We start from the raw sequence: 23,754 nt of genomic DNA on the forward strand, positions 1-23,754 counted from the left end.
CAAAAACGACCTCCAAGTTTTTGGTACCTGACAGAGCCATTCACTAGCAAGGGAAACAGTGGAAAATTAGTAATTGGTTCTAACATGGTAAGATGATTTGGGGACATGAATGTACCTGCCAATCACATGGGTGGATACAGGCTATTGGAACTAATTTGAAATGGGAGGGCCAGATTGTAAGTTAAAGATGATCTATTAAAGTTAGCTGCAAATTCTCTGATAATCATACATCTGAGAGATCTATATTCCCTTAAATCTGAGGAGGTTCTCTGAAGTCCTTGACAAATATAACATACAAGAAGTGATCTTTAAGGAAGTTTCCATGCCTAGAACTTGAGAAACTGAGTTTCTAAATCCTGTCTTTTAGAATAGTCCCTTAGTTGGTGGTAATTACGATGTAAGATGTCTGAGTATCTGGAGACTAATATGCTTATGAGGAAATCCTAGCTTCCCATGTAGAGAAGTCATGAGCAAGAGAAAGATGCCCAACTAACCTTCCCAATTCCAATCACCTCTACCCATGTTCCTAGTATGTGAGTGAAGAAGCCATCCTGGAATTTCTTATGACATAGTAGTAGAAAGTTCTGTTAAACCATCACCTGAGGGACATGGGAACCAGGAAATTCACCTATCCAACTGGTAGGTCTACTTAGGTAATGTCTAGACAGTAGCACAAAGTGTCAACTGTTTTCTATTAGTTGCTAATGACAAGAAACAATTAGAAAAAGTTGATGCAAAAATTATTTCCTGTCCATGAGGAATTTAATGGCAATATATAGGAGCTACATCTTGCTGACATACAAAATAAAATTATTTTATATTCCCAATCTCTTTTAGTAGAACATTTCCAAAGAAATGTAGAGTACTAAGGCAACAGTTAACTCCAGTGTGATATCAGGAAAGCATGGTTTCTGGGTACAAATAACACCAAAGCTATGATGAGAATACAGGTGAAAATTACACAGGTGAAAATCTCATGTGTAAGTGCATGCATGGTGGATTGTCTTCAATAGGCAATATGGTTGCCAAGAATCTCAGTGGGCTACTTTGAAGGTCATCTTCTCAGCATGGAATTTTTTTTGAACTGAAGTGCATGTTCATTTAACTTCAAGAATATATACGCCTTTTAAAGCACCAAAACATGGCTTGTTTTGCTGTATTTAAAGCCACCATAACTTTTGCTGATGAATTAGTTAGAACAAATATTCATATCATTCATATTTATTTGATACCAAAATTAAAATCATCTCATTTTCTTGAAATATTTTAAGTAAACATGAAATATCTCTGTTTTTGCCATGGATTTTTTGTGTACATCAGTGAATTAACTCAGGTCACAGTAATTGATGGAATGGCTATGATTAAAACGGATCTTACCAATATCATAGGTTCATATACTAATTTTTGCTATCTGTAAAAATAATTTTTAATAATTGCATTTATAATTTAAATAAAATATGACAACTTTTAAGTACAAGTCTATGGAATTTATTTTACCTTTCTGTAAGTTAGTTTTCTTGTTTCTTAAAGTAAAAAATTCTATGCATCTCATACAGTGGTTGTCAGAATTAAAAGAATTAATGTCCCAAAATAACTACTACTTAGCATATAGGAAGCACCTAAGACATGCTTGACATTTTTAGCCTGTAGCAGAGTAAAGCATCAGTATTTGGTATCTATTACATGTAGTAATAGAGATGAAGAGGGTGGAACAGTTTCTGCCTGGAAGTGGGGGGAGTGACACAAACAATATATAAACATGTAAACAAATACAAAAATGATAAAATAGAAGGATAAAAATTATACTAGCTGTACACAAAACCTTATTGTAGATAAATCATTTTTCCTTTAGAGACATGAATACTACAGCAAGGGGCATAAAAAATAATATGTACATATTTCTCTAATTTTTTTCTTCCTCATCTCTGATATTATAACTTAACATATAAATTATTACTTTTTTCCAGAATCCTGGTTATACTCCTTACTATAAGGTCAATAATAATGATGTCATTAATTTTATTTGACATTTTCTCAATACTGATTATAGACACTGTTTTAGGGAGAGGTTTTTTTTTTTTTTGTCTTTTTTCTTTTTTGGTGCTGGGATCGAACCCAGGGCCTCACGCATGCTAGGCAAGCGCTGTACCACCGAGCTACATCCCAGCCCTAGACACTGTTTTATATGCTAAATATGATACTTAATCTACGACACTAATTTTCTGGGATGAGGTTGTTGCTCATCCCAACAACCTGCCTAGCAAGCACCAGACTCTGAATTCAAACCCCAGTACCACTAAAGGAAGAAAAAAATCTGTAATTGACTTTGTCATATAATTGGTAACAAAGTAGAAGAACTTACCTAGTATCATTTGCAAAATTTGTTTTCAAGGCTATAAATACACTTTTAAAATTTTACTGCCTGTTGAAAACTCTGCAATATACATTTACACCTGCTCTAGGCCACTTTCAAATAATACAACACTGTTTCACAATGGTGTGGGCAATTTTTAGTTTATTCCAAATTAATAGCCCCCGTTCTTTGTGTTCTTTGTGTCATTGTGGCACCATGCTTGCCTTCTCCATTACAGCCATTAACCTATGAATAAAAGTTTTCAATTTCCAACTTGATATTTCAAAGCCCATGTCAAAATTTAGTTTGCATGCTGGCCTTGATTCTGGAGACTGGTCCTCCCTCTTAGCATGCTTTACAATCTTTAATTGATAGTTATCATTGCATATGGGGAAACAGACCAACGTAAAAAAAAAACCTTTAGTAAGTGTGAAGTTTCAAGTAAACATGCTAGGAGTTAAGCTATCTTTGATATTTTTTCTAGTTGTGGGAATAGGATATCTCAAATTCCTTCTTTTTTCTTTGAATTTCCCCAATAATTCTTTTTTTGTCCTTTTGGAAATTTTTTTGTATATTTGAAAATGTATTTTTATTTTTTTTAAATATTTTTATTCATTCACATGTGCATACATTGTTTGGGCCATTCCTCCACTTGCCTTCCACCTCCTCCCTCTCCCCCTACCCTACCTCACTTCCAGGCAGAATCTGTTCTGCCCTCTTCTCCAATTTTGTTGATAAGAAGACATAAGCCATAAAAAAGACAAAGCGTTTTTGCTAGTTGAGATAAGGATAGCTATACAGAGAGATTCCTAGCATCGTTTCCATGTACAAATGTGTGACAGCCGAAGATGATTCATCTCTACCTGACATTTTCACTAGTCCCTGATCTCCTTCCCATACTGACCTCTGTTGCTAAGGTTTGTGTATTAGTTCCTCTGCAGTGGGGCCATCAAACACTTTCATGTTTTGAGTTTCATTCCTATCCCCATACCTCCCATTTGTGCTCACCCCTTAGCATGTGACACACTCCCTACAACATTACTGTATTTCCCCTAGATCTAAAGTCCATATTGAGGGAGAACATAGGACTTTTGGTCTTCTGAGCCTGCCTAACTTCGCTCAGAATAATGTTTTCCAGTTCCATCCATTTATTTGTGAATGATAAGATATCATTCTTCTTCATGGCTGAGTAACATTCCATTGTGTATAAATAACACATTTTCTTAATCCATTCGTCAATAATTTGGCATCTTGGCTGTTTCCATAACTTGGCTATTGTGAATAGCACTGCTATAAACATGGGTGTGCAGGTGCCTCTGGAGTAACCTGTGTCTCATTCCTTTGGGTATATCCCCTGGAGTGGGATTGCTGGATCATATGGCAAATCTATGTTTAGATTTTTAAGAAGCCTCCATATGTTTTCCAGAGTGGTTTCACTAGCCTGCATTCCTTCCAGCAGCGTATGAAGGTTCCTTTTTCCCCACATCCTTGCCCTTCATTGTGATGATGGGTATTTGAACAAGGGTGATGTGAAATCTTAGTTTGGTTTTGATTTGCCTTTCCTTTATGGCTAGAGATGGTGAGCGTTTTTCATGTGTTTTTTGGCCATTTGAAAGTCTTCTTTTGAGAAAGTTCTGTTTAGTTCATTTGCCCATTTCTTTATTGGTTCACTGGTCTTTGTGTCTCTTTCTGTGCTAGCACCATTTTGCCTTTCCTTTATGGCTAGAGATGGTGAGCGTTTTTCATGTGTTTTTTGGCCATTTGAAAGTCTTCTTTTGAGAAAGTTCTGTTTAGTTCATTTGCCCATTTCTTTACTGGTTCACTGGTCTTTGTGTCTCTTTCCGTGCTAGCACCATGCTGTTTTTATTGCTATTGTTTTTAATATAGTTTGAAGTTGAGTATTTGATACCTCAACCATTGCTCTTTTTGCTGAGTATTGCATTGGCTATTCGTGGTCTCTTATGTTTCCAAATGAACTTTAGGGTAGATTTTTCAATCTCTGTGATGAATATCATTAGGATTTTGATGGGAAATTCATTTATCATGTAGATTGCTTTTGGTAGTATAGCCATTTTTATAATATTGGTTCTACCAATCCATGAACACAGGAGATACCTCCACCTTCTGTAGTCTTCCAACATCTTTTTCTTCAGGGGTTTATAAATCTCCTTTGAGAGGTCATTCATATCCTTTGTTAAGTTTACTCCTAGGTATTTGATTTTTTTGAGGCTATTGTAAATGGAATTGTTTCCATATATTCTTTCTCAGTTTGTTTGTTATTGATGTATAGAAAAGCTGATGATTTTTGTAAGTTGATTTTGTATCCTGCCACCTTACTGAAGCTGTTTATGGTGTTTAGAAGTTTTTGGGTAGAGTTTTTTGCGTCTTTAAGCTATAGGATCATATTGTCTGCAAATAGTGATATTTTGACAGTTTCTTTACCTATTTGTATTCCATTTATCTCTTCTTCTTGCCAAATTACTCTGGCTAGGGATTCCAGTACTATGTTGAATATAAGTAGGTATAGTGGGCACTTGTCTCATTCCTGATTTTACAAGTAATGGTTTCAGTTTTTCACCATTAAGCTTGACGTTGGCTCTAGGTTTGTCATAAACAGCCTTTAAGATTTTGAGGTCCTTAAACAGCTTGTGCTTTCTTGGAGCTCTTTCTGCTATCATCCATTGTTAATACATAGAACCCCTACTGGTGTGACATAATACAGGTGAGAGGAAGTGTTCTCTAATCCTAGGATAAAACTCCCATCTTTGGGGTGGCTCTTGTCCCTTATCTGTGACCTTTACATGGTTTTTGACATGGATGGTAAGTTAGGAATCTAAAGCCTGTCACTGAGGATATGCCCTTTCACAAGGTCAGTTAGAGCTCTGGTCAAATCATTCTTTCCATTAGCTATGACAAGCACAGGGCATTTATTCCAAATGTTCTCCTCTCTTGTATTCATGTCAGAAATATGAAGTATTTTAGATAGTAAGATCATGGTTCTGGGAGGTGAAATGAAAGGAAGTCTGGTCCACACTAGACTGTAGCCCAGAAGTTTCTCATTCCCATGCTAGTCCACACTCATATTCCAGTTATTTTTCATTGATATAAATAAATAAATATCTCATTTAAAAATTAAATGTTTGAGTATTTCAACCATTTCATGCACAAGCTGCTTCTGATCTATTTATGGGCTTCTGATTTGTGGCTCTAGACTCCTCTGTTTACCCAATATTTGGAGTGGAGAAATGTCAGTTGTCTTAGGGGTTCAAGAAATTTTTCTGAAATCAAGCACATGAATTTGGCTCATGTCTGTAATCTTAGCAACAACTTAGCTCCTTGAGAGGCTGGAATCAAGAGGATCAGAGTTCAAGGCCAGCCCAGACAAACATTTTTGCCGGACTTCAACTCCAAAATAATCAAAGCAATGCATGTGAGTATAGTGGCTCAAGTGGTAGAGCATCTGTTTTGTTAAAGACTGAGATCAAACCTGAATCCCACCAAAAATGAAGGTTACTCATTATACTTTTCAGATTTTTCTTTTAAGGATTAGTTTGATGACTTCTTCACTTGTCAGATCTAAACTGGTAGGGAAAGTTTAACTATTTCAAATTACTTAAACCATACAAAAACACCATGAGATAGGTAATATTATTGGCTCCTTACACTCACGGAAATGAAGGCGTAGATAAATCTTTTCCCTTTCCCTTGATCTCAAAGTTCATGTTAGAATTGAAATTGGAATTGGATCATAGGCTCTAGAGGCTGCTCTCATCATAGCTTTGCCTTGAAGTGTTTGAGAGAAGCCATGAACTGATACAGCAGCTCTTTCATGATCATGTACACAACAAATAGAGAGCCAAGATTTCAGTCAGTTTCCTGTCTCCATGATCTGCTCAGCTCTTCCAACATTCATCACAGCAATGACAGGTGATCTAATGGGCCACAAGTCTAGTGCACTCTGGAATGTGTGGACACTCGGCATCATATAAGCTTCAACTTCCTCAGCACTAAATTTAATACATTATTTTTGAATGAATGAGGTGATAGATCACAAACATTATAGAAAACTGCTTGGTGAACATCCTCTAACAAGATTGAAGTGAATCACAGTTTCATATAGTGAATAAATTCAAAGAATGAAATAGGACATAATTATGGACATCTGTGTGGGCAGTATCAAGCAGAAATCAAGGTAATATAATGTCCAACATTCCCAGAGATTGTGATCTATCACCTAATTCATTCAAAAATGATTTATTAAATTTATCACAGTGTTACAAAAGAAAGTCTGGAAACAGGCAAAATTTTAGAAAATGTGCTCACTTCAGCAGCACAGATGCTAAAATTAGAATGATATAGAAATAGCATGACCCCTGCACAAGGATGATATGCAAGTTCATGAAGTGTTCCATATTTTTTTTAATTAACCATAAAGGGAAATTGTGGATTTCTGGGAAGAGAGATGGAATTGGTGATCATCATGTTGACTAAGACAAGCCAAACTCAAAGAGTCAATATTTTGCAGGTTCTCCCTCATTTGTGGAAACTAGTTGTAAAATGATGATGATGATGATAATGATGATATAATAGTAATAATAATAGCCTTGGATCATGAATGTGAAGGTGGGTTGCTCTGGAAAAATCAACATGCAGATGTGGGGGAGAGGAAAGGATGCCAAGGGGTTAAGAGGATGGAAGTATGCTATGTGTATATAATTAGACAATATAATGAAACCCACAAAGCACTGTTTGAAAAATGGGGAAAAGAGAAAGGGGCAAATGGAAATATAATGTATGCGGTGAACTTGTTCAACATACACTGTATACATGTATAGAATTCCCACAACAAAACTTCTCATATTATTAATGTGTGATATTTCAAAAATAGTATAAAAGAATTTTTTAAAATTTCTGAATATCTAAGTAAGAGAATAACAAATATGATTTTTGATTTAAATGAACTGGAGAAGCATAGTTCTGGTATCTGTGCCATAGTCAATTGAATGTATTCAGCTTCCAAGTCTCAAAATAAATTTTCTACTAGTAAAATCAGTTCCATGCATTTAAGAAAAATGATAAAAAAATGATGAGAATAAATACTGTCATTACTTGGCTCCAGGATCAAATTCTTACTATTTTTAACATAACTTGCAATTCATTAAGTAAAGAAATGTGGGTCAAGTTTACTCCTTCATTGTATATTACTAAGAAAAAAAGAGATTTTATAGTCATAAGCAAACATTCCCTAATATATTTATTATCATATTAACAAATACTTACATTTTGCTCTTTGCATAGGGATTGATGTTTTATGACATTCATAGGGTTCAGCCACAGAAAATGCCTGACTTCATTTCTCCCAAATGTTGAAAGACTGAAATTGATGTATGCTAACAGAATGAGGTAAGTAATTTGAATTCAACCTAATGCATATAAATATTTTCCCTCTATATTATGGGTCTTTCAGAATGAATATTCTTCATTTTGTATAAATAATTGATTCCTAGTGTCTTTTCTCTTCCTGGAGATGGAACTATAATGGATTCAGAGAGAGACAGACAGATAGAGAGAGAGAAGGAGAGAGAGATGAAAACATGAAAAATGTGAAAGAATGAATAAAAAGGTTCTTTGAGTTTTTCCACTATGCATCAATATAAAATATTTCACATCTTATGTCCATGCAAGAAAGTTCACAGTTGACTGTATTTGCATTTCCGTGGATAAGTGTTTCTTTCATTTCACACATTCATGATGTGATAATTTTAATAGGAAAGCCTGAGAGCCAGGTCCTATCACAGTTTCTCTCCCATTCTTTTCTAATCTGTTTGCTCCTAGTCTTTTAAACATAGAAACATCTACTTTAATGTGGTCATCGATTTCTTATGAGCTAACATTTCAGAGAAATATGCCAAGGCTTATGTTCAGAGCTGATAACAAAGTTGTGCTTTCTGAAATGAAATTTATAAGACGGAAGCACAGCTGTTACTCACTCCAGAAATTTTCTGTTCATAGGACAGAAAGAAAACCATCATGTGCCCAAATGAAAAGATAAATGCTACTTTTGGACAAGTGAGATGTTGTGTAGGAGGACTCTGAATGAGTTAGCAACAACATGAACATTTTTTAGTAGATTAATTCAGACTTAACTACAATATCATTGAATCTGCAGGTCATGGGGTTCAGGCCTGACAAGAAGTAGCATTTAAAGATGTGTAATCCAAGCATGCAAAGAGACTATTACAAGGGCCTCACTTTTAAACTACAAGTACAGAATCTCACAAGGAACCCAAGTTATCACCTTAACCTTAGCAAAATTCCTCATGATTCAGTGCAGAGATTCTACTCCAGAGCATTTCAGGAATTGGCATCCTTTCTTCAAAGTCCTCCAAATGTCTCATACTGCCCTGAGGCCATCATTATAAGATTGACTTTTAATGACTGAACCTATGTTTTTCTACTTTTCTACCTTTTTAAATATAAAAATTAGCTGTAAGTGTAACAAATGACTCTTCTGCAAAAGGTATTGAAGGGGGAAGAGGGCTGGTGTAAGAAAATTCCTTCATACACTTACACATGTAAAATGATAAGCAATTACTAAAATACAGTTTGTTTGCTGTTTTCAGTTCAGGTTTGGGTAAGAGCAAGGCATCTTCCACTGTGGTGTTCAGATAAGGCCCTAAAATTTCCTAGTTCAAACCATTCCTATGTGAGATCTCTGAAGTTTCTCCAGGCTTCCCTGCTTATGATTTGTGGCTAGATAATCTGGCTTGGCTTTCAAATATATTCTTGATCTCCAATTTGCCTCAAGGTGCATCCTGTTAGTCTAACATGTTCTTAGAATTGTAACATTAAATATGCTTTGAAACATTTTGATAAATCGTATTTCAGTTTATTTAACTAAAATTCTTCTACAGTTTCCAGGTAGACTGGAAACAAATAAAACTTGATACAGAATTTTACCTATTCATTCTGTGCCATTTCACAAAAATTGCTCTCTTGTGGTTCATAAGTTGTCACTTTTCTATTTATTAAGGAAGTTAGTCTTTGTGACCCTGAATGTTCCCACTCTCCAATTCACTCAAGCCTTTTCCCCTGGGGCTTAAGGAAGGCAGGATATAAATAACATATCATCTACCTTTAAAGCATGTGTTCCACTACGGTAATGTGTTCTACTTCTAAAAATGGAAATAGATGTTTCAGAAAAAAATTGTTGTTCATATTCATAATTATATTTTAATTTGATTAGCTTTATTTGGGAAAAATTAACCCAATAAATTTCTATATATAAGCACTTAATTTGGTAAATTTTGACATAGGTATACAACAGTAGTATCATCAACACAGTCAAGCTAAAAAACACATCCATCACCCGGAAAATTTCCTGCTGTTTCTTTTCATTTCTTCCTTCTACTCCTTTATTCCAGTGGATTGCCTCGCAATCCTAATCCAATTTCTGTCACTTTCCCTTTACATTTTTGAGAAGGTAATATAAGTAGAACCATGCAATATATATTTCTTTTGTCTGCCTTCTTTCACTTTTCAAATCAACTTTAAGATTCATCGATATTGTTGTGTGAATTAATAGCTCATTATTTATGATTCTGTATCAATAGTTTGTGTCCAACAGTTTATGTCTTTCATTACTGATTATTATGCTATTGTGTAGTTATGTTAGAAAGCTTTTTGTTGCTGTGACAAAATATCTAAGAGAAAGAAGTTAAAGATGAAAGGTTTATTTTATATCCTTGTTTCAGTGGTTTCAGTCCATTGTAGGCAGACCTCATTGATTTTAGGCCCATGGAAAAGAGAAACATCATGGTGCAATGGCATGATGGAGGAAAACTGGTCACCTCTTGGTCACGAGAAAGCAGGAACAGAAAGTCCCTTCAAAAGTACTCCCTAGTGACTTACTTTCTTTGTGTTGATCTCATTCCTAATAGTCCATTTGGTTACAAATTCAACACTGGATGAAATTACAGCCTCATTATACAATTACATCTAAATAGTGCCCTCTGTTGGAAACAAGGCCTTCAGCATATAAGTCTTTCAGGCTGTTTTTTATCCTAGTCATAACAATAGTATAAATAATTTTAAAAATTCCTGTTTCTCTATTGAGTTATTTCCTACAGTTCTCTATTGCAAATAATGCTTCCATCAATATTTACATACAGCTCTTGATTGGAAATATGTATTCATTTTCCTTGAATAAATATTTAGGTGTATGATGTCTATCATAGTGGTTTTATATTTAACATTTGGAAAATTCCAAACTGTTTTCTGAAGTAGTTGCTCTACTTTACATTTTCAAATATGTAAACAAAATGTCCTTTCATCCTCTTCACACTGGCTTTCAAAGAAGTTTTTAATTTTGATGAAGTTAATTTTATCATTTTTACTTTTATATATCATGAGTTTAGCATTGTATTTAAATTTGGCCAAAGTCAAGGTTACAAAATTTTTCTCCTATGTTTTTCAGAATGCATGTCAGTTTTTAATCAGTGATAATTTCCCTAATTACTACTTTAGCTTCCAAATCCTGTCTATTTTCACTCTCTTTGAAATTCATTCTAATTTCCCTCTTGATTTGTTCTTTTTTTTTGGCAGGTGTTTATTTAAAAGCATATAATTTACTGTACAGAATTTGGAAGTTTTTCAAATATTTTTATGCAATTGATTTAATTTCACTACATCCAGAGAATATAATTTCTTTGACTTCAACCTTTTTCCTTTATTTCTCTGTTCACTTTTGTTTTTGTTTGTGGTGCTAGAATTGAACCGAGTGCCACTTATGTGCTAGTCAAGAGCTTCACTTCTGAGATATATATGCTACTTTTAATTTATTGAATTAGGTATTGGGACACAATTATGTTATTTTGATTTTGTTAGATCCTTTTACCATTATGGTGTTTGAACTCAGGCCTCATGCTTGCTAGGCAAGGTTTCTACCACTTGAGCCATCACAACAGACCAGAGGTAATGATTCTTTACTAGCCATGATAATTGCCTTCAGAGGACATTTGGAAATTTCCACAGATATTTGTAATGGTCAGAGCTGGGGTTTAGGTGCAGCTAGAATCTGCCTTGAACCAAGATTCTCCTACCTACACCTCCAGTTTAGCTAGAATTACGTGTGTGCAACACCACCCTTGTCTTATTTGTTGTGATAGGGTCTTGTTTCTTTTCGTCCAGGGCTGCCCTCAACCACCATCCTCCTGAACTCTGCCTCCTGAGTGTACAGGCATGAGTCACCACACCTGCCTTCCAATTTCATTTCTAAGGCTGTAGGTATAAAGAGGTGGAGAGATCAGAACATGATTAATCAATTGCAGGGGAAGGGATAGAGTCATACATTTTAAGTTTAGTTTTCTTCAGTGCTTTATAGAGGATTTTACCAGAGGTCTCTGGAAGAAAAACTACATTACTTTGTATGGGAAGAACAGTGTGATGTAAGCATAGCACAACAAGGACAAAGTGAGAGAAGCTAAAGGTGTATTTTAACTTGTGGAGTTTGGATCTGAAAAATGACTGAGAATGTTTTGATTTTGAAGAATGTTGGATGACTGATAAGAACTTTGGGCAGTATTGGATAAGCATTGGGAGTGTAGAGATAAAACAGACAAATGGAATAACTTCACTTATTTTATATTTTAAAAACATTATTTTCCCAGCTATGAGTGAAGCTCAAATAGTAGACACTGGAGGTAGATCAACTAAGTGGAATTTCCAGTAAATTTCTGTGAAGTATTAAGACTGATTAAAAGAGTTCTAATGCAGGCAAAACAGCTTATACATTTATTAGATTATACAGGATCACAAAAATTATTGAACAAAATGTTCTCACTAGATATCTGGAATTGTGTACCTGTGGCCCAAATGAAAATTCTAAACTGCAGGATAGGGAACAGAATTGGAATTACAGATTGGAAAGCAATTGGGGAATAGATGAAATATGAAGCTATGATGTAACATAAGTAGATCTCAGGCAAGAAAGAGCTTGAGAATAAATTCTTGGGAATACATGAATTTAGAGCATGGAAGAGACTGAAAATGAATGGATGGTAATAGGAGAAAAAATAAAGTTGGAAAGAGTTGGGCTTCTCTGATGTGTCTCAGAGTAGTGTGGAAGATCAGGAAATAACAGTTCTGAAGTTCCTAGAAGTACTAGGTACTTCAGACAGGTGAAGTAAACTCTTAAAATAATTTGTTGGGAAGAAATTACTTTGAGACCATTCCAGTGCTCAGTTCCTATGTATATAGCACAAAACACATCTCCATATATGTGACCATTTTCTATAAAAACAAAACTTAAGCTCTTTTGATCACAGGTGCACAACAAAATGTTAGTTAAAAAAAAACAGGGACTTTCCACTGCCAAGATTTGAATAAGTCTATTTCTCTGGTTTAGCTAGTCCACATTTCCTTTGCCTTGCCTTTTCACTGGTCCTGTAAAGGCCTTCTTCTCAAACTTGGCTGTAGCCTGAACCACTTTTGGTTTAGTGCTGCCTGATTTGTGAACAGTTGATCAAATGAATTCTTTGAGATTTTAATGTGCCAAAGTTGATCTTTTTAACAAGTTGATGAGAGCCTATTATTAATAGTTTGTAATTAGGATGCCATGGGTGAAAAGATAAATAATTTCAGTGGTACAAGGAGAGCAGATACCAGATGTGCAACAGTATGCAAATATATTTGGGAGCTTAAAAAAAGAGTGTAGATTTATCTTTAGAAAAATATGTGTGTAAATGAATGGAATGGGGCTGGAGGTGGAATAATAAAGAGGATAAAATGAAAGGTACTTAAGTAATATGGGTACTTAAACATTTTTGTAGATGGAATTGGTGTGACAATGAATGAAGATGTGGTTAAAGGACAATGGATGACAAAGCCACATCCATGAGGTAGAGGTGGAGAACAGATCAGGAGGCAGGGAATATATTCGTGAAAAGCAGAGGAGGGTACCTTTGTAGACAGAAAGACTATTTGAAAGTGTCAATGCTATGTGGAAAGTTGGGGAAGGATTATGGTATTTATTTCCTCCTGTGTCTATATCAGAAAATTACCTGCTAATAGTGAAGTAGGTGTGGGTGGGTAGCAGTTAGTCATGTAAAAAAGGTGAGAAATGACTACAGCAACATAGGAAGGATGTTTTATTTCCTGATGGCAAATATAAAAGATTACACAGGAATATTGTGATTAGTTGCTCATGGCTTTGAAGAGAAAGTAGCTCAGTAAGTCTGTTTTGCATCTATTTTTGTTTATTTGTAGATAGAGTGAAGTACTGTTATTTTTTCTTCTTGATTACATAAAATGAAAATACAGCTTTAAAGGATTCAAAACAAATTGATATTTCTCAGGAAATCTAATCAGAATTTATAACTTAGTTTTGCTAGAGAGTAGAAATATTGAGTCAGTAAAAAATTTCACCTGTCTCTCAAATTGATTATTCAAGATAATTTAAGGAAAATAGTTAAATGTATCTCAATGTATAACTGGAGAAAACTAAGCCTTGAGAATAATCTACAGAATTATGACATTTTTTGTTTTTATAGGATTTAGTACTTGACAATAACATCTAGTTTTTTGTATTCTGATGAAATATCATGTTCACTACACAAGGGCAAAGAGCTTCAGTCAACAATTTATGGAAAATTACATAAATGTTCATCTGAAAGTGACTTTGAAGTAGAGGGGTAAAATGGGTGCATGTTAATAATGCAATGATAATAATAGCAGCTTTGAACCTTCATGTCATGAATCTTTTAAATTTCATGAAGTGTATTTTATTTTTCTCTCTGTAATATAAATGCAGACACTGAAGCTTATGAACGTTGAGTGTTTAATTTGATTTCTCAGGGACAAAAGAAGAGAAAAATGTTGGCATTGGGAGATCATTGTCTCAGCACTTTACTGTTTGCATGTATTTTTTTCTATATAGATTTGATAACAAAGATGCAGATATTTAGCCTGGTGTGTGGAGCATAGTAAAGGTCAACCACTGTTGACTTGTAAGCAGGAAAAAGATGAACTTTAGACAGAAAATTGGTCCTGGTGAGGCAGGTTATATAGATCCAAGCATAAAAACCTAGATATATTCTGTTTTTCTAGAAAATAAGTTGTGAGGTGGAGAGTAGGTGGAAATTAGGCTGGTAGGGACCAGATCAGAGCTTCAAGTGACATTAAGTATCTTGTGTGCATTGTAACTAAAGGGGAATCTTTATTGTTTGAGTATTGTGTATATACTGTTTTCAATAATGGTACACCATTTACATTGTAACGAACACAGTACATTCCACTTTCTCCATATCTCATGATTACTTGTTATTTTCTCGATTTTTAAGAGCAGGATAGTGGCCATCAAAATGGATGTGAAATGATTGTCATTGTGGTTTTGGTTCTCAATTTCTTGATGACTAGAAATGTTGAAAATCTTTTAATATATATTTATTGATCACATGTCCTGGGAAAGTGTTTATTCAACTATATTACCCATATTCTAATCAGTTTTTTATCTCATTGAGTGGTAGGACTTTGCAAACATTTCCCCCATTTTAAAAGCTGCTTTTTCTCTCTCTGCTATTTTGTTTTGTTTTGTTTTTGATGCAGAGTTTTGTATTTTGATGTAATTCAGCTGGTCTATTATGGCTTGTGTTGCCTGTTCTTTTGGTGAGATATCCAAGAAATCATTGCCAAATCCACATCTTCTAGTAGTTTTAGAGTTTTAGGTAATATGTTTATGCTTTCACTCAATTTTCAGTAAATTTTTTGTACATGCATTAAAGTAAGGAAATCATGAAGTGTGGGCCTCCAATTTTGTGTTTCTTTCTTGAGATTGGTTTGGGTATTAAAGGTTCTTTGAAATGCCAAATAATTTTAGGATCTTTTTTCTATTTCTGAAAAAATAATTCCACTAAAATTCTGATGGAGATCTTATTGAATCTAAGAAATGTCTTGTTTAATATTGACATTTAAATACTACTTTAATGAAAAAATATGGAACTTTTTTCATTGATTTCGGCCTAGTTAAATTTTTTACACCAATATTTTACTATTTTAATGTACATTTTTGCCATTAAGTATTGTTTTGATGTTGTTGTAAATTACTTTCCTAATATACTTTTCATAAAGTTTCATTCTTAGTTGTATTAACATGCATTTTTTGTGTGTTAGTTTTTGCTGACCTCAACTCATGCTTGGACTTTATAATTGGTTTTTCATCTTCTGTCCTTCTCCAACTTCTGTCTCCCAACAGTAGGACAGCCTGAAGGGTCCTATTCCAAAACATTTCATGTGTTTGCAAACATATCTCATGACTCCTCTGTTCAGAACATTGTTCATGCCACACATGTTCCTCACAGTAACAGTCAAGTTGTTTCTTGTTTATCTTATAAAGCTCTTCATAGTCTCACATACAATTTTGTACAATTACCTGTATGAACTCATTCTTACCTTTCCAGTAAAATGTGCTTATAATACTGAAATTGGTTGAACATGGTCAACCTGGGCTTTTTCACAAACTGTGCTTTGAGGATGGAGTGCCATTTTCTCAGCTATCCACATGACTCAAACTCTTACTTCCTTCCTGCTCACATGGTCAAATTTTCAGTGAGGCTTTCCTTAACCAGTTTAAAATGTCAGTGCCCATCCCATTCCCTGTTTTATTTTTTTTCTTGAAGATCATTGCTTTCCAACATACATATATTTTACCTTATCACCTGTCTTGTTTCAAAATCTAGAACATAATTTCCATAATTGTGTTTTATACTTCTGTGTCACCATTGCCTACAACAGTACTTGGCATGTAGTACATATTCCACAAATAAGAAATGCAGTTTCAGAATGGGTCCTGCTGCAGTAGAACTCATTTAATCTCATGTATATCAAAGGAAGGGGGAGCAAAACAACTACTTAGTAAGCAGATGAAATGATTATGTAGGGTTTAAGGCAGCCACTTGGATACTTGATAAATGCCATTGTAATGAAAAGACAATTTTTGGAAAGGAGGCCTTTGTGGCTTTGCATGCATGGCCTTGCTCAGCATTTTAGTCATCAAAACTTTCCAATTAAATTGACATAAAAATTCAATGTCTATAGATTGCTCCAGGTTTCTTCTCTTAATCATATTTGATCTAGTTTTAAAGGATCTTTTCTAATTCATATTTTTTCTCATTTCAGGCATATTTCCACTTAGAATTTCAAATCATATTTGTCTCTGGCATCAACCAAACCATCCTTCTTGGACACCTCTAGTCATTCCAGAAACCCTGGTCCTGAATTGATATTCCAATCTTGCAGCTGTGCCTTGTTGCCTCATCACAGTGTGGGTCAGGCAAAAGGAAGCACCTCATCTTCTGGGCATAGAATTCGTCAAACTGTACATTAATATGTACATAGGATATAATTATTGGACAGATTGCACATATTAGACTACTAAATTTCTGAAAAGAAACCAACATTTTTGCCTTTAAAAAAACCCAAGACACACAGAAACAAAAGACCTACTCAGGGGCTTGCTGGGCTTGGATGTCAGAGCTGAGGCAAAGTGAGGTGAGATTCTTATTGCGTATCTGCCAGACTTCAAGATTTCAGAAGAGATGTAAAAGAGTATATTACAACTTTAAGACAATGCTGTAGGCAGGTGGACTGGATAGACTGATTTTAAGACACAGATGACCTGTTGAGAAAAGTGACACAAATATAGGAAAACTCTGCTCATCTATTCTAAGAGTGGAATACTCTCACATGTTTCAAACACTTATTCCTTTGATGCCCCGATGTACTTCATCAATTTTACATCTTTGGATGCTGAGGAAGATACTGAAAATGAAGATTCATGGGTTGACAAGAAGGCCAATTTAGAGAAAAACTTTCCTGGGAAGAATGGGCTAGGAGAGATTTTTCAAAGCAAAACTTCCTTTGGTGGGATAATGTCACAAGTTTCAAACACTTATCCTTTGATGCACCGATGCACTTCAGCAATTTTATATCTTTGGATGTTGAGGAAGATACTGAAAATGTAGATTCATGGTTTGACAGGAAGTCCAGTTTAGAGAATAACTTTCCTGGGAAGAATGGGCTAGGAGAGATTTTTCAAAGCAAAACTTTCTTGAATAATGCTCAACTTCAGGAAGATAGTGTCACACATCTGAGATCAATTGGTAATACTTACTACAAAGAGGAAGAAAAAGAAATAGAAAATCTTACAGAGCATTCTATTCCATCAAATTCTTGTTCTTTCCTGGATGTTGAGTGTACCATATCAAGAAATACTCCAGCCCAGCCTCAAAGATCAGTTAGACTTTCTTCTCTGAAGGATTTGGATCAGAAAGAAAAATGTCATGTTCAAATGAAAGCAAAGAGATGTGCCACTCCTGAAATGATCAGTGAAATTCCACCTTCAAAAAATGAAAGTAAAGAAGGCAGAGGAAGAGGAAGAATGCAATGTTCAATATATTTCCAAAAGGAATGAATCTTCCCCAGAGAAAAACAAGGGCAGACAAAATGGGCCTTGTGTGACACTTGTAAGGCAGAAGGTTTTGAAAAGTACTGAGGATCAAGAGTTGAAGAAGAGAATAAAAATGCAGCAGAAGGTGGTGGAGAGGTGGAAAAAGAATGAAGAATCTAAGAAACTTGCTGTTGAAGGAGCAGGGCAGTTCATGAAGAAATCACTTAGCCAGGTAACCAAACTCGTTGACTTCTACTTCCACACAGATAAGTGAATCAAACAACATCCTAAGAACCAGGAAGAATATAAGGAAGTGAACTTTATATCTGAACTGTGAAAGTATCCTCCATTTTCTGCCTGAGTGACTTAAGGTTGTACCATTATGAAGCCTTTCAACCTGTCCCGAGGAAAGAAGAGAACATTTGATGAAGCAGCTTCTACATATGTGTCTCTTGCACAGCAGGTTGAAGCCTTCCATAAAGGAAAGCTTGACAGATACCATTTGAGAAGCAAAAAGGAAGACATTAGTCTGTTACCATCTAAATCTGTGACCAATATCTCCAGAGACCCACAGATTCCTGTGCTGCAAACTGAACAGCTCACAAGGCCTGTGACTTGCAAAAGTGAAGCAGAACAGGAGGCCGAATAGCTGGAGAAAATGCAACATTACAAATTCAAAGCATGGGAACTTGATCCCAGAATTCTTGAAGGTGGGCCTATCTTACTCAAGGAACATCCTATTAAACCACCTACACAGCCTGTTGTCTATGACTTGGAAATTGAGAGAAAGTCAAAGCCAATACAGAAGTACCAGGCTGTGGAGGTGAAGTTAAGTGTCCAGCCTCTGACTGTGCCAGTGTCTCCTATGTTCTTTACTGGATTCCACTGCTAGGCCCCAACTGTGATCTGCAGCTGCTATTTGGCAACAGAAGCTGATCTTTACCCAACACTATGCATGGAGAGAAGTAGTTTCTCCAGACTTACCTACCCATGCCTGATAGAGCATAACTGAGAACTGTGGATACCCATTTTGCTGAAAATTGCATTCATGCATCTTTGAGACTAAAAATGAAACTCAACTCATCTATGCCTCAGACTCCTTGTAGTTTTATCCTTTAAACTTTAGTTGACTCTTAGTATTTTTCTTACTCTGAGTAGAATTTCAAGTCTCGGTGTCAGCACGATGCAATTTCTGTATCTCCTTGTCCCCTCCCTTTATATACATATATACGTATATATATAAAGACATATATATATATATGTCTGTTTTATTTAAGAAATAAAGATGATTAAATCTCAAAAAAAGATTTACTCAATAAGGTTTGCTGACCTCATGAAGTTTGATCAGTGTAAGAATTCTAAGCTCTCCTTCTGTTTTAAACTATCTTCCCTCTCTGAGCCTAGACATAAATTTTCTGTCCCTCACCATGTCTCTTAGTCTTCTTAGCCAGCAAAACTTTATTGAGAAAAAGAAATGATAGCTGTGATATAAGGAAAGAAATGCATATTGATTTCTATCATTCTTTTAAATTACTTTCCTATGTAGAAAACTTTAGCTATTCCTCTTATCAGTAGGCACTATGTTAAGACTATAGTTATACAGGAAAATATAAATAAATATACTTATTTATCTGTATTTTTAATTTTTAAATTTAGTTTTATGATCATAATATTTTTACATATTTCTGAAGCATCGTGTAATAGTTTGATTTGTAAATATACTAGTTCATGATCAACCTCACATAGCCATCAATTTAAATTTTTGTCATTTGTTTTTGGTGAGTACATTCAAAATATTGGTATTTGGTGATGTACTTACAAGAAAGACAGAAGATCTAAAGTACAATGGTAGTGACAAGAGAGGAAAATCAATAGAGAAAAGTGACAGAGAAAAGAACTTCTGTAAGAGAGATACATATAATTTTAAATCCCCAGTACTTTTCATATGCCTTTTAAAACATATTTTTCTTCCCATTTGATTTTTATCAATTAAGAGAAATTAAACTCAGTTTTTTAAGGGAGCCTAACATGTAACAATTCTCAGCACTGTAGAATATTCACTGTTCTGAGACTGGTATCATATGCCACTGAGTCTGACCAAGGAGCCATTTGCAGCGTGAACATAGGATCTATCTTTCTGATTGACATGATGTCCTAAGTGAAATGATTGCCCCCATTAGTATTGAGAATATCTGTATTGCTATTCCAGGAGCCCTTATCAAGACCCAAGACAGGTTGTGCTTACCAAGGACCTAACAAAATAATGCTTTCTGGAGAATACATCCTCCAGTTAGTCTTGGGGTCCTTAAAAAGAGATGCAAATTTAAAACTTGCATCCCACAAAACTAATACTAGGACTCTCACTATTCTATGAGAGCAAAATTGTTGCTTATATCTCATCTCTGTAATATCTTTGTGTGTTTCAAAATAATAAAATAGTGATTTACATCTTTACATTTACTAATGAGAAGATTAAGGTTATCATGCAACATGACTTTTATGTATTATTATTGCAACATTTATACTTGGACCCTTATAATTTCTAAGATATAGGCTGAGAACTTATTATATTTTTTTGAATTTTAGTTTTAATTTACAAGTAAAATTATATATGGCTATGTGACACTACTTTGTAGCACAATTCAATCAAGCTAATTTAGAAATTGTCTCATATACTTACAGTTTTAATAGAATATGCTGATATAATTTATATGTACAGCATTTAAAGCAGTTTTTTGTAGTATACATATAATACAATAAATAAACTTCCCATATTTAAGCATTCAATTTTATATTAAACTATAACCATTCACGTGACATATACTAATGAATGTATCTTGCACCCTTAAAATTTCCCTCCTTTTCCTGTCTTGTCCCCATCATTCATTATTGTCATTCTGACCCCAAGCTGCTTTTGATCTACTTTTAATTACTTTGGATGAGTTTGCATTTTATATGAAATCATAAAATATGCATTCTTACTGTCTGGCTTCATTACTTCACACTGGTTGATTCATTCATTTCCTGGTGGATGTTTGTGTAGTTTGAACTACTACAATACCATTTACACTATCACCATTTGTGTTCAAGTATTTTTATGAATATGTATTCTGCCTTCATTCCACTTAGATAAATATTTAAGAGTGGAACAATGTACATTTAAGTGTCAAGAAAATGAAAATTGCTTTCTAATTTTGTTATAACATTATACATTCCTGCCAACAGTGAATGAGTGTAACACTTGCTCCACACCCTCGACACTCCCTTTTAGAGAGTCTTATGGGATGCCAATCTATCTTGTTGTGGCTTCAATTTCAAGTTCTCAAATTACTACTCATGTTGAGCAGTTCTTGCATCTGCTTATTTACTATATGTATATTATCTATACTGAAGTGTTGATTCAAGTCCACTGGCTTTTGTTTTTTATTGAATTGTTTGCTTTCTTATTCTCAAATTGTTAGGGCCCTTTTATATACTGGATACAAAGTTTTCATCAGAGAGAACCTGGAAATACATTTTGTGGATCTTTAGCTTTTATTTCTTTCTCTCTACTGCATTTTTAAAGGAAAACAGTGATTTATTTTGATGAAGTACAATTCATCAGTTTTTCTTGTATACTTTATCTATGATGTTGTATCTAAGGAATCTTATCCCCAAAGAAGCTCACAATGAATACCTATTAGAAAGTAGAAGTTTTGTAACTTATATTTTACATTTAGATTTTACAGTGGTCTGTTTTATTACTTTTTGTAATACAGTGATATTGGTAGAGGCTCTTGTCTGCATTTATAAACCCAGTTGTTCCAGCACCATTTGTGGGAAAGTCTACCCTCTCACTGTTGAATTGCCTTTGCTCTTGGTTGACAGTTAACCAAATATGTGAGGATATATTTCTGGACTTTATTCCATTCCATTTTTTCTCTACTTACATACTAATACCATGCTGTTGATATTTTGGAAGCTTTGTAACAATATTTTTTATTCTTTGGCAATACTAGGGTTTGAACTCAAAGCCTAATGCTTGGTAGGAAGGTGCTCTGCCACTTGAGTCACACTGTACTTTTGCTTTGGTTATTTTTAAATTAGGTCTCTTGTTTCTGCCCAGGCTGACCTTGGGCTAAGATCCTCCTACTTCTGCCTCCTGAGTAGCTAGGATAATAGGCATGCCCCACCAAGCCTGACATTTTTTTGTTTTGTTTTGTTTTGGAGATAAGATTTTACTAACATTTGGGGCAAGAGGGCTGGATTTGGCTCAAATCAAGATCCTCCTATCTCTGCATCCTAAGTAGTTGGGATTATCATTTTGTACCACCATACCCAGCCCAGTACTTTATAATAATTCTTTAACATCAACAGGCAAAGTCCTTTAAAATTCTTTGATTTTTCCACAAAGTTGTCTCAGTTCTTCCTGGTATTTTGTATTTTCATTTGCTTTGTAAAATTGGTATGTCAGTTCAGAAAATAATATAAATTCCTATTTTTAACTTATGTTTTAGAAGTTACTTTTAAATTGATTTGTGTGTATCTGTTGGGTGCGTTGTGCACTGGGTTTACACTTAGCACTGAAGTGGTAGAAAAACTGGGGCTAACTGACAGGTTAATATTGATGTACTAATGTAGTATATCTCTCCAAATAGTTAACCTTGTTCTGATCTCTCAGCAGTGCTATCCAGGGTACATATCTTGAACAATTTCAGTGAAGTTAATTATAAAATATTTCAGGCATTGTATGACATTGAAAAAAGCATATTCCACTAGTTGCAAATTTCACTTACTCATTTCAGGTACACAGATATATCACTTTTCTCCCTACTGTGTTGGATTCTGTCCTGCTAAACAACTTTGCAGAACTCAGCTATTGGTAGTAGTACCTTTCAGTCAATTCCAAACAACTTCACACATAATAATATCTAGAACATATAAAGATAGTTTTGTCTATTTCGAATCTAGATTTAAGTTTGTCATTTTATTGCATTTTTCTTAGCTAGATCATTTAGTATAATGTATAGAAGTGGTGAGATCAGATGCCTTTGATTTATTACTAAGCATATAGGAAAACACTAAACTTCCTATAATGAAATATGACATTAGCTATGTATTTGTCATAGATGCCTTTTATTGGTATAAGTAGTTTCAAACACATTTGATTCCTTTCTATTTCTTGTCTACTGAGAATTTTATCCAAACTGGATATTTGAGTTTTACAAATATTTCATCATTTATTTATTTTTTTTTAGTTTATTCATATGTGTATACAATGTTTGGGTCATTTCTCCCCCCACCACTTGTCCCCTCCTTTTCCCCCCATCCCCTCCATCTTCCCTCCTACTCCTCACTTCCAGGCAGAGACTGTTCTGCCCTTATCTCTAAATTTGGTGAAGAGAGAGTATAAACAATAATAAGAAGGACAAGGGACTTTTGCTAGTTGAGATAAGGATAGCTATACAGGTAGATTCTTAGCATTTCTTTCATGTGCATATTGATGCATGGATGACATGCACAGGAATTTCAGGTGCTCAGGGTTCTTGAGCCTGCTCTGAGAATGAAAGCACAGATTCTAACAGCAGAGGTCAGAAAGATTTTATTTGTAGAGAATTTAGTTGGAGAAAAGAGAAGAGAAATACTGCATATTGGGGAATGCAGAGGGACCAAGAAACTAGTGATCCAGTGATCCGGTGATCCTGTTGGCCAGGGTGGGGAGTGGCCTTTACAGCCTATTTTTGCATTGACTGAGGGTGGAGATGCCTTTCAGGTGCAAACAGCCATTTCCTAGGGAGGAGAAGTGTCTCCTTGACCTCCTGCAATATGTCCTTCAAGTCCCCCCTCTCAGTGACCGCCCTAACTGCTGTTAGGAATAGGGACAATTAAGTCTGTTCAGTAACTACTTCCTGCTGACAGGAAGTGATGAAAGAGCCTGCAGCATCAGAGCTGACCACAAGAGGGTTGTCAAGGGGACCCT

At 34.9% G+C, this 23,754-nt stretch overlaps 1 non-coding gene and 1 pseudogene across 1 annotated transcript; both read left to right on the forward strand.

Annotated features, from left to right (window-relative positions):
* The window catches only part of LOC109678463 (targeting protein for Xklp2-like), a 76,712-nt pseudogene extending 58,025 nt beyond the window's left edge, over positions 1-18,687 (forward strand).
* On the forward strand, positions 6,669-6,771 carry LOC141421021 (U6 spliceosomal RNA). Its single transcript, XR_012445728.1, has one exon. It is a non-coding gene; the product is annotated as a U6 spliceosomal RNA (small nuclear RNA).
* Positions 18,688-23,754: the final 5,067 nt, after the last annotated feature.

This window comes from Castor canadensis, chromosome 2 (genome assembly GCF_047511655.1).
Source record: "Castor canadensis chromosome 2, mCasCan1.hap1v2, whole genome shotgun sequence".
In the NCBI taxonomy this organism is placed as follows: domain Eukaryota; kingdom Metazoa; phylum Chordata; class Mammalia; order Rodentia; family Castoridae; genus Castor; species Castor canadensis.